General features: G+C 40.8%; 1 protein-coding gene across 2 annotated transcripts in view; it reads left to right on the top strand.

The window, feature by feature from the left end:
• UBE2H (ubiquitin conjugating enzyme E2 H) overlaps positions 1-17,138 on the top strand; it is a 119,264-nt gene that overhangs the window by 73,706 nt on the left and 28,420 nt on the right. The gene's annotated exons all lie outside the window — the stretch shown is intronic.

Genomic DNA, 17,138 nt, shown 5'->3' with positions numbered 1-17,138 from the left:
ATGTAAGAAAATCTGTAAGCCAAAGTAAAGAAAAATCAAAATGTCTCGTAATCTTATCCCTTAAAGGGTGTCATTATTTACATTCTGGAATATGCTCTTTAAGACATTTCTCTCTGAATATTTAAATATATGTATTCAGTATAATGTGATATGCTCATCTTTGGGACACTCTCCAAATATAGTTTTAGAGGGCTGTCAGTAGTTACATGATTGCATGAGATGTCCCTTTAAAACAATTTGCATCTATAAATGAGTGGGTATTCTAAATAGTGGCATAGCTACTTTTTGGAAAGAAAAGGAATGTAGGTAGACACCTTGGGAGGTTATGAACTTACTCTTATGATGCCATTATTGTTTCAAACACTTTGAGCTCTTTTTTTTGGAATTTTACTTCTGTTTCAGTATCATAAATGATGGCAAATCTTGATGCTTTGAAGCTGGATGTGAAATTTTGAAATGGCTAACAGTCATTTAAGCCCAAAGAATAAGATGAATGGAAAAACGAGTAATATCAATTGGGGTATAAAACCGGCCCTCTAGGCACTTTGAAAAGAGTAAAAGATATAAAACTCCTTTAATCAACTATAACATCGCTGAATATTTGCATAATTTTCCAGAGAGACTGCTTTGAGATGAATCATATTTGAATCTTTTTCTGATTTACTTGAAAATTCAGACTTTCACATTTTTCATTCAGAAACATTAGTTCCTAGAGTGCTTAGCAATACTGCTTGGTGTTACTGTGTAGGAGTTAGGAGAGTGTGATTGGTCAGTGGACTGGTTATCAGGGTAGAGAAGTTCTGGCCCTGGTTCTCCTTGACCATGAGATACTCAGCTGAACCATTGTTTCCTCTGCTAGAAAATGAGATACTAGAATTAAACAGATTCTGCATGTTTGATATGACCAGTGTATTAAAACTCGGGGTACCTGGCATCCTGCTGGACATGACGAAGGCTACAGAAGATCTTTACTGGTTAGGAGAGAAGAAGAATGTAAATAAAATACTACGTGTACTTAATGGCATCGTTCCATTGTTTTTTAGGAGAGGTGTGAGTCAGCACCTCAATTTAGAAGAGAGAGCGTAAGGAAGACATAAGTTTCTACAAGAAAGATTGTTTTCACAAAAGCTTCAGAGTTGTTGAGGTGTGCATGAGGACTTTAGAGATACTCGTTCAGAACCCCAAGTAATCCCCAGTTCATGAAGATTTTGTTTTATGCAAAGAAATTGCTGCAGAGACTGCCATAGCTCACACTTCTCGAGGTTCACGGTTTTTAGCCTTTGATACTTGTGCTCAGCTGTTAAGTGAAAGCTTTCACCAAACAGACTTGCAGTTACAGTGTGGGTGAAATAAAGATGAATGATCTCATAGAAGAGGATAATACAGAGTATTAATAAAAAAAATAAGCAGAGGATACAAAATGGTTTTATGTCTAATCCAAAAGAATGCAGATTAAAATGAAAGTACAGTATATGATTTGTCAAACTGGCAGATAAAACAGTGTTGGAAAAGGTATTATGATATAGCCAGTCTACCACTATGTATTGCTTGGTAAATATTTTATATCCTTCAAATAATTTTATTTAAAAAGTTAAAAATTATCTAAAGAAATATTTAGAAATGTGCACTGTCAAAAGAATACGTAAATTTTAGTGTTATAATACTTAAAAGTCAGAAGCAACCTAAATGACCCAGTCGGTGATAAAGTAGCTAAGTGATAGTGCATCTTAGTGGATAAAATGTTTTACCCATTACTCATGTTTTAACACCTCTTTGAAGGGACACACAGGAAAATGTTTTTTATATAGTACAACTCTAATTTTTTCCTATACATTTCACATTTGAATGCCAAACTATTGATGTTATCCATAGCTGTTCAGTTAAAGGAGACTAAAAACATACTTTTCTGTAATTTCCAAATAGTCTACAATGTTTGCTTTTATTATAAAAGTAAATATTTTTAAACATATTGCAAATGTATGTCTTTTGACTGTCCTGTCTGTATCATTGTCTGAGTCTACACTTTGCTGTCTTTTGCTCTAGAAAGCCATCAGGCTTGGCCAGAATTCCCTGTGGTAGCTTGCTTAGGACCTGCCTAACCCGCGTGTTTCCCAGCAGCCTCCCTTCTTTTTTCCTTTAAATTTTAATTATGTATGTGTGTAAGTGCACATACTGTTTTCCTTCCTTTGTTTTCTGCTTAGAGTTTAGAGTTTAGTCCATCTCAGATACTGTCTTTATGCACAACTTTCTTCACTTCTTTCTTCCCCCTTTTTCTCTTCTCTTGGGTGGTTACCTCAAGTACTTCTCACCTTTTTCTTTTCTGCCTGACTCTTCCACTTCCCCCTTCCGTTGTTGCATTTTTCTCTTCATATGAACTGAAAAATGCCCCTCTTTAGAGCTAATATTCATAATGGGGATACTTTTGATAAGCGTAAGCCAAGGAAAAAAAATATAAAAGTCTTCTAATAAAAGATACAGGGCCGGGCGTGGTGACTCACGCCTGTAATCCCAACACTTTGGAAGGCCGAGGCGGGTGGATCATGACGTCAGGAGATTGAGACCATCCTGGCTAACACAGTGAAACCCTGTCTCTACTAAAAATACAAAAAATTAGCTGGGTGTGGTGGCGGGCACCTGTAGTCCCAGCTACTCAGGAGGCTGAGGCAGGAGAATGGCGTGAACCTAGGAGGCGTAGCCTGCAGGGAGCCAAGATCGTGCCACTGCACTCCAGCCTGGGCAACAGAGCGAGACTCTGTCTCAAAAAAAAAAAAAAAATTATATATATATAAAAAATTAAATTCAGGGCTTATAGCCACTAAAGAACATCCAGAAGTTCTCTTCTGGGTCTGTTATATTCTCCTTCATATCATATCTACTTTACTTAAACACTAGCATTCCAGATAAAATTAAGACGTCATTTTATCTTACATTTAAATGATTATTGGCTACTATTAACAGAATCGTATCCTAATTTCAGATAGAACTATAGAATATTTTAGAATCTTTTGTAAATAACTTTAAGAGCAGCCTAGGAACCCTGTCATCATTTATACTTCTTAAAAATTAGAAAACTGTGTTATAAGGTACAGGTAACAAGTTTAGAAACCAATTTGTGAAATGCTACCGATCTATATCTACGTATTTTCAGTGAGGAGGACCCTCTACTAGGAGCAGGCTGTATGCATTGCGTCTGGGTTGCAATTCGATGATACCAAAGCTGGGAAGGTAAGAGGAATGGTTGAGAACAGGATTCTGGAGGGACTGCTGAATGGTTTGCTGAATGTTGGTAGAATGGTCAGGTACAAAACCAGCAAGCTCGTGCTGCCATAGAACTTGATGTGAGGCCGAGCACAGTGGCTCATCCTGTAATCCCAGCATGTTGGGGAGGCCGAAGCGGGCACATCACTGGAGACGAGGGGTTTGAGACCAGCCTGAGCAATATGGAGAAACCCCATCTCTAAAAAAAAAAAAATACAAAAATTAGCTGGGCATGGTGGTGTATACCTTTAGTTCCAGCTACTCGGGAGGCTGAGGTGGGAGAATCACTTGAGCCCAGGAGGCAGAGGTTGCAGTGTGCTGAGATAGCATCACTGCACTCCAGCCTGGGTGACAGAGTGAAACCGGTCTCAAGAAATTAAAAACAAAAAAAAAAAAAAAAGAATTTGATGTTAGTGGCATGAAGCAAGAACTTGCCAAACCCATTTGAGTAAATGGAGACAAAATGAAAAAGTCATGGGCAATACAATAGTTAAAATACTCTGAGCTGGCTGGGCGTGGTGGCTCACGCCTGTAATCCCAGCACTTTGGGAGGCTGAGGCGGGTGGATCACGAGGTCAGGAGATCGAGACCATCCTGGCTAACACAGTGAAATGCTGTCTCTACTAAAAAATACAAAAAATTAGCCGGGCATGGTGGCGGGCGCCTGTATTCCCAGCTACTTGGGAGGCTAAGGCAGGAGAATGGCGTGAACCCGGGAGGTGGAGCTTGCGTGAGCCAAGATCGTGCCACGGCACTCCAGCCTGGGCAACAGAGCGAGACTCTTGTCTCAAAAAAAAAAAAAAAAAATACTCTGAGCTATATTAATGGCCTTTAAAATTGGGTCAGACTATCAGGATGGTTTAGGTTGCCCTGTTCCACTAGACTAGACAACCTGTCAGAGTTCCTCTTAAATCTCCCAGTCTGACATATACTCTGATAACCAGTGTGCCATAATTCTTTTTTTTTTTTTTTTTTTGAGACGGAGTCTTGCTCTGTCACCTAGGCCAGAGTGCGGTGGCACCATTGCAGCTAACTGCAACCTCCGCCTCCCGGGTTCAAGCAATTCTCCTGCCTCAGCCTCCTGAGTAGCTGGGATTACAGGCATGCTCCATCATGCCCTGCTAATTTTTGTGTTTTTTAGTAGAGACGGGGTTTCACCATGTTGGCCAGGCTGGTCTTAAATGCCTGACCTCAGGTGATCCACCCACCTTGGCCTCCCACAGTGCTGAGATTACAGGCGTGAGCCACCGCGCCCAGCCAATATATATATATATATATATATTTTTACTCATGCAAGTGATAAAGGGAACTGCATTAATCTTTTTCATTGTCAGAATAATAGACTGTTCAGGCATTATACATTTTTTATTTCACTCTGGCCAGAAATGACCTCACACTATTTTTGGAGTGGAGGTTTATAATATGGCATGACTAAACTACCTATAGAACTTAGAATACTTATCATTTTCTCTTATGTCTTCCTAGATGGAATCATTCTAGAGTTACTCCCTCAAGAACTAGCATGAGTAACTTCATTGAGCAGTATTTAAGCAGGGATGGGCCAGTATTTGGAGTAGAGAGGAGTTTGTCATTCACAAGAGGTTTCAGGTTAGTCATTTAACAAAGGCCTACTTGTACCACTGTATTTTCACAAATAAAATGAATTCTGGGACTGGGCACGATGACTCATGCCTGTAATACCAGCACGTTGGGAGGCCGAGGCAGGAGGTTCACTTGAGGCCAGGAGTTCGAGACCAGCCTCACCAACATGGTGAAACCCCGTGTCTACTAAAAATATATATATATAAAAAGTAGCCGGGCATGGTGGCGCGTGCCTGTAGTCCCAGCTACTCGAGAGACGGAGGAAGGAGAATTACTTGAACCCAGAACCCAGGAGGCAGAGGCTGCAGTCAGCTGAGATGGCGCCACTACACTCCAGCCTGAGCGACAAGAGTGAGACTCCATCTCAAATAAAATGAATTTTGGGGCTGGGGAGGCAAAATTCCATTCAGATCACCTATGTACTTCTCTAATAACCGTGGTTATGACTTTAGTCCTGTCCCAAACAGTTACATAATGGCTACTCTGTAGTGATCTATATGTTTTTTTTTTTTTTTATTTGATACAGAGTCTTGTTCTGTTGCACAGGCTGGAGTGCAATGGCACAATCTCAGCTTACTGCAACCTCAGCCCCCCGGGTTCAAGTGATTCTCCTGCCTCAGTCTCCCGAATAGCTGGGATTACAGGCACGTGCCAACACGCCAAGCTAATTTTTGTATTGTAGGAGAGATGGGGTTTTACCATGTTGCCCAGGCTGGTGTTGAACTCCTGACCTCAGGTGATCTGCCTGCCTTGGCCTCCCGAAGTGCTGGGATTACAGGCATGAGCCAACATGCCTGGCCAATGATAAGAATCTTTTGAATTCCAGTAGAGAGAAACAAGATTCTAGTAAGTAAGGAAGGTTTTGTAAAAAAAATAGAGATAATGCTATGAGAATATAAGCCATTGTTAAAAGCTCTTTTACTGATGTTCTGAAAATAACATTTTTCAAAAATTATGTCTGGCAGCTGAGGCTTTGGCTGTGGCCTACATCATTTCTTCCAATCAGTTTCACAAAGTTATTGGATACCTACTGCGAGCTGGGCGTTATTCTGGGTGCTGTAGATACAGAAGTGAACAAATTGCTCTCTTAATACTTTATGTTCTTTTGGAGTGCGAAGATAAAGCAAAATTTAAAACTTCTGATAGCTTTATGCAGAGAATTAATGGATAGAATAGGTACCTTGGATCAGATATTCAGGAAGGGTCTCACAAAGTAAATTTGAGCTGAGACTTAAAAAGATTAAAAACAAAACAAAACAAAAAAAAACCAGCCCTGATCCTCCAAAATCAGGGGTAAGAGCTTTCCAGGCAGAAGAAATTTTGAGTACAAAGGCCCCAGCCTGGAAAACTGGGTAAAATGTGAGGTGTGTGACACACGGGCCAAGCGGCAGGCAGGGTTGAGTTCACAGACCGCTTTGTAGGCCAGGTTAAAGGCTCGACTTTCATTTTAAATGTAATAGAAAGATTACATAGTTTTCAGCGGGGGAGTGAAAGGTCTGATTTTGTTTTTTAATGATCATTCTACTGCTGTGGGACAAGAGACAGTGACGGGATAGAAGCACAGTTATAAAAGCTTTTGTAGCCGGAGATGCTGGTGGCTTGGACAAGGCTGCCAAGGTCAAGAAACTTTGTTCTAGACATACACCGCTCTGAAGAAATGTGGCTCCATTAAGGAAATCATCCAAGCTGGACTGCAGTGGCATAATCGTGGCTCACTGCAGCTTGGACCTCTGGGACTCCAGGCATGGGCCACCACGCTTGGCTAATTTTTTTGCATTTTTTGTAGCCATGGGTTTCACCATGTTGCTCAGGCTGGTCTTGAACTCCTATACTCAAGCGATCTGCCCACATTGGCCTCCCAATGTGCTGGGACAGCAGGTGTGAGCCACCATGCCTGGCCTGTTTTTAATTTTTAAATGGAAGATTCTGAAGGATTTTAAAGTGCTTATTGTAGAGAGATGTTTAGAAAAGGGAGAGCTTGGTGATGCTGGAGTTGGGAAGAGAATTGCAGGAGCACCACCATTGAGAAGGAAGGAGGGAGCAGGATCAGAACCCAGAGGCCTGGTGTTTCAGAAGAGGGGAACATGCGTGCAAGCCATTGAGGCAGGGAGAAAGAGTGTGTGTGCAGGGAGGAGTTTAGAAATTTTTATGGAAAATGAAGGATCCTGCCAATTGGCTTTCATCTTCTCAAAGAAAAGGGACAAGGCTATTTAGTGAAAGAACTAGAGGAGAGAGTTAGGGGAACAAAGGGAGAGAAAGAAAGTAGATTTGCAGGATTGTGGTAAAATGTAACAGTCATGGGAGACTGGGGGAGCGAACCACTAGAGAAAGGGGAAGGGAAGATTGTAGGTGATGCTGAGTCCAAGAAAGGCTGTTGAGCATGTTTAGATAAACTGGTATATATTTGTTTACTTATGTCTCTCCTCCCTGCCAGCTCAGTAGATGTGAACTCCATGAAGGCAGCCCCTGGGTCTGTTTTGCTACCACCACCCCTGTCCTCCCAAATACTCACTACTCAGGGCCTGATACAGTGCCCTTTCTGCAGAAGAATATTCGTGTGAGTGAATGAATGCCTACCTCCTGGTACCCTCAAGTCCAAATTGAGCAAATGTGAATGATGCTTCCTGTGGTAGATTTGCTAGATGGGCATTTTGGAGGGGAGAGGACAGGGGATTTGCAGAGGATTGCTTGAGAGTGAGGATGGTGATGGCTCTTAAATCTTAAGCTGAGTAAGAAGCCAGTGAAGATAAGAGGGCTGGTAGTTGGGAAGAAAATGGGAGAATCTGTGGATTACAGTTAACAGGTGAAAGAATTAATGATTCCTGGGGTGGGAAGCTTTTGGCAAGGACAGGGGATTGGTAGGATAGGAGATGTCTAAATTTGTGATTGTGGAGGTAGATACGTGATTGTGGAGGGAATGACAAAGGTCAGGGTATGTCCTGGGGAGCATGAAGTGGAATGGAATAGAAGAAAGGTCACTGAGGAAAAGCTTAAGAAACAAGCCGGGCACGGTGGCTCACGTCTGTAATCCCAGCACTTTGGGAGGCCGAGGCAGGCGGATCACCTGAGGTTAGGAGTTCAAGACCAGCCTGACCAACATAGAGAAACCCCGTCTCTATATTAAAAATACAAAATTAGCTGGGCATGGTGGCACATGCCTGTAATCCCAGCTACTCAGGAGACTGAGGCAGGAGAATCGCTTGAACCCGGGAGGCAGAGGTTGCAGTGAGCCAAGATCGTGCCATTGCACTCCAGCCTGGGCAACAAGAATGAAACTCTGTCTCCAAAAAAAAAAAAGAGAGAGAGACCCGGGTGTCAGGAGTATGGTCTGTATTGTCACCAAAAATGACAGGAGTTGGGGCAGAGAGCAACTTGGGGGCCAAGCCAGGTGCTGAAGTTCTCAGTGAGAGAAGCCAGTGGTCAAATGGGCCCTTTTAATGTGAAACCTGCTGTGAGCAGGCTGTAATGTCTAAATTCATTTACCTTCATCTTGCTATTAGCCAGAGTAAAAATAGTACAGTTAGCTTTCCCACCCCATTCCCCAGGCTGCCACCTCTAAGGATAACCCTGCTTTTGCATGTGCTTGTTACTATCAGAGGACTTGTCCATTTCTTTCTTGAAGTTGACTTATGCCAGTTTTAATTCTGCCTTTGACAGCTCATTATTATATAATCTTTTCATTTGCTATTTAAAACTTCCATCACAATTGCTGCCTAGGTTAGTTCCTACTCTGTATTGGGTGACCTCTAGCTTTTGAGCTGGTTATTCTGACATCTTTTTGGCATTAAATCTATTTCTTTCCCTTTAGGATTTGGTGTCATAATGAAAACAAGTATTTTTGGCTTCCTTTTTCTTTAAACTGAAATTCTTTTGAAAACAACAAAAGCATTGTCTTAGTTCTTTTTAGAAACCTGTTCACGGTTTGAGATTTGCTTATATTCCTGGTGTTGGTGAAAACTGTGTTGTTAGTGGAAGTTTAGAGATTATGACATCCAATTTGCCTGATTTTAAGGATGGAAAAAAATGAGGCTGAGATGTATGACTACTCACTAGTTGCAGAGTCCATCTTCTGGCTTCCAGTTTAGTGTGTATGTGCTTGTTTTTTATACCAAATGCAGTCAGGATGTTTTTTTTTTTAATCTAATTTTTGCTTGCACATCAAGAAAGGATGGTCTTCTTAATAATAAATATGGGGCACATGTTCTCAGGACCTCCTGGGGCTGTGTCACACAAATAATAAATATTAAAAATAAAAATTATAATTGTATTTTCCATTTCTAGTGTGACAGTTATGGGAAACATATCTAAATCATAATATCCTCTCATGTTCTTGACACTTGTAAGAGCATTAAGAGATGGACACATAGGGTAAATATTAATCAGTTTTAGGATGAAGACAGTAAGATGAAATTACTTGTTCATTTAACTTATTAAGCTAATTCTAACATTACTGCATGCTTACTGTATGCCAGTTACTGTTCAAATGCTTTACATATATTAACTCATTTAATCTTCACGATTAATGATGTGTAGATACCATTATTTAACCTAGTTTTAGGAATAAGGGAACAGAAAGGCAAAGAGATGAAGTAGATTGCCCCAGAGGCTCACACAGTGGCATTTAGGCATTCTGACTGGAGCCTGGTCCTTTTTAAAAAATGTATTGTTACATCAGTTACACACATTTTTGGGGTACATGTGCTATTTTGGTACATATATGCAATACGTAATGATCAAAACAGGGTAATTGGGATATCTTTCACCTCAAACATTTATCTTTTGGAGCGTGATCTTTTAACTACAACTCTAAGAGTGGTAGAGAATTGTAGTTGGGTCTTGTGAGTTCAAGTCCAATTCTGTACTGTATTGTCTCTGACCATGGAAATAAGTACTGCCTGAACCCAACAGTGTGGTTATATGAACGACCAAGCGATTGAAAGATAAACTATGAAAACAAAACAGAAGTTAGTCTCCCAAAAATGAAACCAAAGTAGGCCAGAGGTTTTGATAATCCACTAGGTTGGTAGAAGGGTTATGCTATTGAAGGATAACACTTCACCTTTTCTTAGTTATAAATGACCTTTTCTTATCCATCTAGCCCATTCCTCAGACTCCATATTATCAGAGAGAAAGGAAGAAACAGAAAAGAGGACCCCTTGTTGAGTTTAGATCTCCTGAACACACACAGGATCAGTTCAGAGGTTCCCATGACACAGGGCATTGAGAGTGAGCTCCTTGCCTGGTTCCTCACCCAAGAAGAGACAGGCCCAGGTCCATCTCTCCTGAGTAGGAAAGGCTCAGCTTTCTGAAGAGATTTCTACCCGGGTACAGGCTGCCTCAGGCGGGGCCTGGCTGTCTGAGGTAAGATGAAAATCTGTCAGATAGTGGACTCCTGCACACAGCTGGCCAATGTCTGTCACTAGTGGAGCTGGCAGCACCCCCCCGCCCTTACTCAATTGGAACACCCCAACTCTGGTCACCCTGTGTGCTAGGAACAGAGATCCAAGTTATTACCCTTAAATAATTTATAGTCTGAGATACTGCAAAGGAAGATGAGATTCAGTCTTTAATAATATTTTAAACAATTATACCTACTGAAAAAATAGAATTAATCAGTTTGGTTGTGAACAGTCTACTTTATGTGGGCAGTTGTTCTGAAGATAGACAATCAGAATGACTTAATGTATTCACTTAACTGTTTTCTCACAGGAATTCATAAGCTTATAATGCAATTGCATCAGCCACAGCTGTCTGAACCACCTTAGCCTAGGCTCATTTTATCCCTGGGATGTAGCTGCTGTTTTGGCCTTTGGTGATCTTCACCTGTTTACCGTAGGGTGGATTTACCTTGATTCACAAGTCGTTTGTCTAACCTCTCCTTTTGTCAAGATAATTCTGACAGGTGAAATTTCTGGTGATTGGCCCAAAGTATTTCATCTACCCACAAATTTGATCATTAATATCCTCTCAAATAAAGGGAACAAAGATGGAAAAATAGGTGAAGCTTTGCCTCATTTATTTACATATTGACCCCAATGTCAGAAGTTACTCAGAAGTGTGTACAACTCTGTATAGACCCCTTCCTGGGACTGGACACAGAGGCTGAAATAAAAACCAGTTTTTCAGCATGACTTAGCACGATGTTATTTATTTTCACTGCCTATTAGCCTATGGGTCATGAGATTTGTTATTCTAGAGCAGTTGAGTATTGGAGTGGAACAAGCAAAAGCAAGGCATATTTTTCTGTTGTAATCTGTACTTTTTATTTTTTAAGATATATAATAATAGTTTTATATTAAGTGTGATTTGGATTCCTTCTCCAGAATTATAAATTACCTAATTCCCTTCTGCTAAAAGATGCAGGACAGAGAAGGGTAAGCATTTTAGCTGGACATTTATTCCTGTTGTATGATCCTTCCCATCCCCTTTAACGAGTGCTAGAACTACGCCAGAGAATAACTGTCCAAAAAACTTAAGGAGTTCTGATTTTAATCTGGTCAAATCACTGAAATATGTTGTTAAGAAAATGTCTGGTAGTGGCCGGGCACCGTGGCTCACTCCTATAATCCCAGCACTTTGGTAGGCTGAGGTCGGTGGATCATGAGGTCAGGAGATCGAGACAATCCTGGCTAACATGGTGAAACCCCATCTCTACTAAAAATACAACAAAATTAGCTGGGTGTGGTGGTGGGCACCTGTAGTCCCAGCTACTTGGGAGGCTGAGGCAGGAGAATAGCTTGAACCCGTGAGGTGGAGGCTGCAGTGAGCCGAGATCCCCACTGCACTCCAGCCTGAGTGATAGAGTGAGATTCTGTCTCAAAAAAAAAAAAAAAAAAAAAAAGAAAGAAAAGAAAAAGAAAATGCCTGGTAGTGAATAAAATCTTAAATCATGTAGATTAAAAATAACCTGCTACTTCTACTTATGTTGCCATAAAAGCAGTTTTCAAAATATGTTCTCTTAAAATATCTTGAAAATAGTTCCTGGTCTAATGGAAACAAGTGTTGGGAAAATTCCCTTGTTGCAGACATATTCATTAGTGTGATGATAGCATTGCCAAAAGGAAGGAGAACATGCCAGGGCCAACTCACACAGTCCTGAGAACATTCCTTTTCCGAGTTTCTGGCCCGTTCTTTCTCTGTCTCCCCCCTCCTTGTCCAGGAGTTCCATTGTTGGCATCATTATCCAGAATGTAAATGGCTTTGCCAGAAACACTGCCCACAGCTTGTCTAAGAACAAATGTCAAGGAGATATGCTCTTTTCCATGTATTTGCTTTGGATATTTTTCTAACAATTAAGCCCGAGGGCCAGGTGCAGTGGCTCACGCCTGTAATTCCCCACACTTTTGGAGGCTGAGGTGGGTGGATCACTTGAGGTCAGGAGTTCAAGACCAGCCTGGCCAACATGGTGAAACCCCATCTCTACCAAAAAATACAAAAATTAGCTGGTTGTGGTAATCCCAGCTACTTGGGAGGCTGAGGCAGGAGAATCTCTTGAACCCAGGAGGCGCAGGTTGCAGTGAGCAAGGTGCTGCACCACCACACTCCTGCCTGGGTAACGAAGTGACCTTATCTCAAAAAAAAAAAAACAAAAAAAAAACAAAAAAAAAACACCTAGTATTGGAAGAGATCATTTTAGTTTAGAAAGTAGAAAGTTACTTGATAAGAGTTGGTCTGGTTGTGTTCATCCCTCAAAGGCAAGGTTATAAACTGTTTCTGCCTACTTTGGAAGAGTCAGAGGGTTTGTTTTGTGGCTCTTTATGGTATTTTATCATGTTGGTGGTTTTGTATTCTCTAGAAAATTTCTGTACCTAAAAATGCTGCCTTACAGAATTAATTTCCTTTAAGGACTTAACTCTTGGATATTTCCCCATAATTCCTCTGTTCTCAGAGTGCTTGCCATTGTTATTAAATGCTAGATTTTTAGAGCTGATAGGGCCTTCAGAAATAGAGTAAGAGTGGAGATTTGGGAGATCATATAGTTCAACTATTTGTCTTCGTAGGTAAAGAAACAGACCCCACAAGGTGAAGTGACTTGCCCAGGGCCTGCAGTTGATTAGTTGGGGCTAGAACCCATGTCCCTGTTTAGTACTTTGCTTTGTGGTGTGATTCTGCCCTCTGTCCTAGTGCTCAGATGGTGTTCTATACTTAGCAGGGACACTGGAGACTGAGCTCCAAACCATTTATTACTAAAGCGTATGTTTACCAAGTCGTTTTTGGTTCTGTTATTTATTCCTGTACTCAACTAAGCCAAATCTAGATTTAATTGAAAACTGTATAGACACTGTTAATTCCAAGTGTGCTCTCCAGGTCATGTCCAATGAGGGAGGCACCTTAGTCTTTCAGAGACGTTTTGATAAACATTTAAAGCTTACCATAGTTATTTTCTTGACCTAACACCTTTAAATGCCCCGTGGCCTCAGATCGTTGAAGCATAATGCCCTGTAGGATTCCCATTTTGTTTTGCTTAAGATCTGCCATTCCCCAGCACTCAGGTGCTGTGAGCTGATTGAGCTGTTCCCCAACTAGCCTATTTTAGGACACAAGCCATTTGTTAAGCCAAGTATGTGAATATGTCACTGTTCAGGCACTAGTCTCAGTGGCCCCCCCATCTCCCTTGAATAAAAGCCAGTGTCCTTAAAAGGGCCCCAAATGCTGATCACCTCTGTGACATCACTTCTCATTTTCTGCCCCTTTTTCAAATCCCTTCAGTTTCAGGAAAAAACTTCAGAGCATCAGGCAAGCTCCTAATGTGCTTTGCACTTGGCTATTCCCTCTATAGAGACCTTCTCCTCTCCTCTTGGTACCAGGTGGCTCCTCTTTCACCTCCTTCAAAGCAAGTCACTTTCTCAGGAAGTCCCTTCCTGACCATCTCATTTAAAATTGCCACCCCGCCCCAACCTTTCCATTTCTGTTTTCCTCCTTTGCTGTGTTTTTCTCCATAATGCCGGTGACCTTCTAATGTAGGACTTATTTTTTCTAAAGACCTCTCCTTACAGGTATTTCCCCTTAAGTCCTGTGTCTTTGAGTATTGGTTTTAGTTTATTTAAATGAAAACTTCCCAGTGCTTCTCATCTGTAGCCAGCATTGGGAACCTTTGCCACAGACGTTGCTTCATTAGGTGTTAGTTTTGAGAGTTCTCACAGAGGCAGGATTTTACGTATCAAGAACATATTTTTAATTCTTAATAGTAGCTTCAGGCAATATTTTTCATATAGTAGGACCATTCTCTTGCATTAAACCACATAGTGGCTCAGCATTGTTCCCCACTCATCAGAAAGCTTCCCTGCAGTAGTGATAGCAGCATACTCCTATATATAACTGATCTTGAGGACCACATACCTTATAACCTGAGGTTCCTCTGATTTTAGGGGGAGGGTAATGAATTTGTATTATTTGAACAAGAGTGTTAAGATACGAGATTTCAAATAAAATGGTTGGTTTTACTGGCTTTTTCTTAAAATAGTTCAGCACTAGTTAATGCTTGTATAATTCAGTCTATTTTAGAATGTTTGATACTATGTATAACTTTTTTTTGGAAACGGAGTCTAGCTCTGGCTTCCAGGCTGGAGTGCAGTGGCGTGATCTCGGCTCACTGCAGCCTCCACCTCCCAGGTTCAAGCAATTCTCCTGCCTCAGCCTCCTGAGTAGCTGGGACTACAGGTGGGCACCACATGCCCGGCTAATTTTTGTATTTTCGTTACAGATGGGGTTTCACCATGTTGGCCAGGCTGGTCTCAAACTCCTGACATCAAGTAATCCGTCCGTCTTAGCATCCCAAAGTGTTGGGATTACAGGCGAGAGCCACTGTGGCCAGCTGATACTATGATAACTTTTTATTTAGGAGTTTTTTTAAGCTCAACTATTAAAATTACACATTGTAGAAATGTCAGAGAGCCAAAAGTGCAAGTAGAAATAATGGGAGAATCTTGCAAAGATGACAACCATCCACACCTGTTTTCTTCTAGCCTTTTCCCATTGCTGTGATCCTAGTTCTGGTTCAGGTGTGGTGAGGTGGTGATGAGATTTGAAAAGTGCAGCGGAGAAAATACTACCACCACTAAGAATTCTACACTGTTAACATTTGTACTTACTTTCAGTTTCTTATTTATGTGCATATGTTTTAAACAGAGCAAATAATATAGAAGCACATTGTCCCTTTTTAAAAGGAATATATTAATAATGTTAAAGTCTTTTTTTTTTTTTTTTTTTTAAAGACAGTCTCACTCTGTCACCCAGGCTGGAGTGCAGTGGCGCGATCTTGGCTCACTGCAAGCTCCGCCTCCTGGGTTCAAGTGATTCTCTACCTCAGTCTCCCGAGTAGCTGGGACTACAGACAGGCACACACCACCACACTCAGCTAATTTTTTATTTCTTTTTACTAGAGACAGGGTTTCACCATGTTGGCCAGGCTGGTCTTGAACTCCTGACCTCAGGTGATCCACCCACCTTGGCCTCCCAAAGTGCTGGGATTACACGCATGAGCCACCGTGCCTGGCCAGATAAAGTCATTTTTAACCACTGTTTCCCGTTCTGTTCCCTTTTCCTATCATGATCCTGGTCCTGTGCCCTAACTGAAACAATTACTTTTGCAAATTTGGTATATGTTGGTTCAGTACAGTTTTCCTATACTTGTTACCATGGAGAATTGGTAGTTGTTTGTTTTAGTTTATTTAAATAACCTCAGCCTGTAAATATAACATCCTGCAACTTAAAAAAAAAAACAACTCAGCTTTAGATGTATACAAGTTGATACACATGGATCTACTTCATTACCCTTGGCTGTATAGGAGTCAGGTAGATGGATGTACTCCCCTTTATCCAACCCTATCCCATTGACAGGGTTGAATTTGGCTGTTGGCTTTTATAAATAATATTGCAACAAATACTCTCATGGGGCATCTGGGACATGTGTATTAGTATTTTTCTAAAGTTATGTAGAATGTTTTTTACCCTAATTTTTCTCCTCTTAATACCAAGACATGAACATTTCCCATTATTAAAATGTCTTCATAAACCACATGCTTCTTAAATCTAGACTTTGAAACGTCTTTAATTTCCTTAATGAAAAATTAATATTGGACACAAAGGTTTTTTTTCCATCAGAGTAACTTAAACATCACATAGGCCCTCTTGATTGTAGTAGATAGAACATTATGCTGTTTCAACACAGAGCATTTAAAAACAAAAGTTAAAAGTGTGAGTGACTAGAGTGGTCTAAGACTGGACTACTTGGACTTGGTATTCTTATCCCCTGTTTTCTCCTTCAGGGGAAGTTTCTCAGGTTTTTGGAGACAATCTCTGTAGCGCCTCACTTGAGGCTCCTTCTCCAGTGCCATTTCTCTGCATCTTTCCTGACTCTTCCCGTTTTACTCTGCCTACTGTGTCAATACTTTATTCAGATTGCAGGTATTTATTGGTGTCTCTTGTCCCACTGCCACAGTGTGACCTCCTCAAGAATAGTGAACTGTCTTATTTTTGTACCCTATCCAAGCACAATGCCTGCAGTATAGGTGCTGACCAAATATGTTCTGAATGAATGAGAGAGAGAGAGACTGTGGGGATGGGGGTGATGGAGGGTGGGGATCGGAGATAGTGGTGGTGATACTCACCTTAATAAGGAACTTCAGATATTGAAAGTGTGGAAGAGAATGAGAGTCCTAAAAGGAAATGAAGTGATAAGGATGACAAAATGACACCTTTGACAATGGGTCTCTGCTTTAGAATATTGCCATTTGCATATATACTGACTGATTGAATAACTGGTTTTATTAATTTCTCCTTGAAGAACAAATGGCCATATAGCTATTAAAGTGTGTACTTGGTTTGCTAGGAAAAATTTTAAAAACTTAAACCTCCAACAGATATAGCCAACTTAGAGTATTTTTTTTTAACTCCTTGCTTGGTTGCCCCAATTTTAATCAAAACTGGGTTTCCCTGAATGAGTAGACTAATGTTAAAGGAAATATTTTGGTCACTGCTCTTAGGAAATCCTTTGTGGTTTGAAGTGGTATTCCTTTAGCATTTCAACAGTTTCATTCATGTTCCGCGCACAGTGTAGCCAAGTGATACCAGTAAATGAGCGTCAGAAGGAGAAGTTCAAATGCAGAACCTCCAGATTTAGAGCTTGAACAACAAAACTTCTGGGAGAGTGAAGTTTCTTAACTTTTATCATGACACTGGCTATGAACCATTTAGTAGTATAATTTATCTTTGAGCAGTACCTTCATAGCTCAGAAAACAGTTGCTTTAATGATTGTTTTGTATAAGAAGCTGCATTT

This window comes from Gorilla gorilla, chromosome 6, assembly GCF_029281585.2.
Source record: "Gorilla gorilla gorilla isolate KB3781 chromosome 6, NHGRI_mGorGor1-v2.1_pri, whole genome shotgun sequence".
Taxonomy (NCBI): domain Eukaryota; kingdom Metazoa; phylum Chordata; class Mammalia; order Primates; family Hominidae; genus Gorilla; species Gorilla gorilla.
The sequence above is the reverse complement of the archived record's forward strand: the minus strand, read 5'-3'. Positions and strand labels throughout refer to the sequence as shown.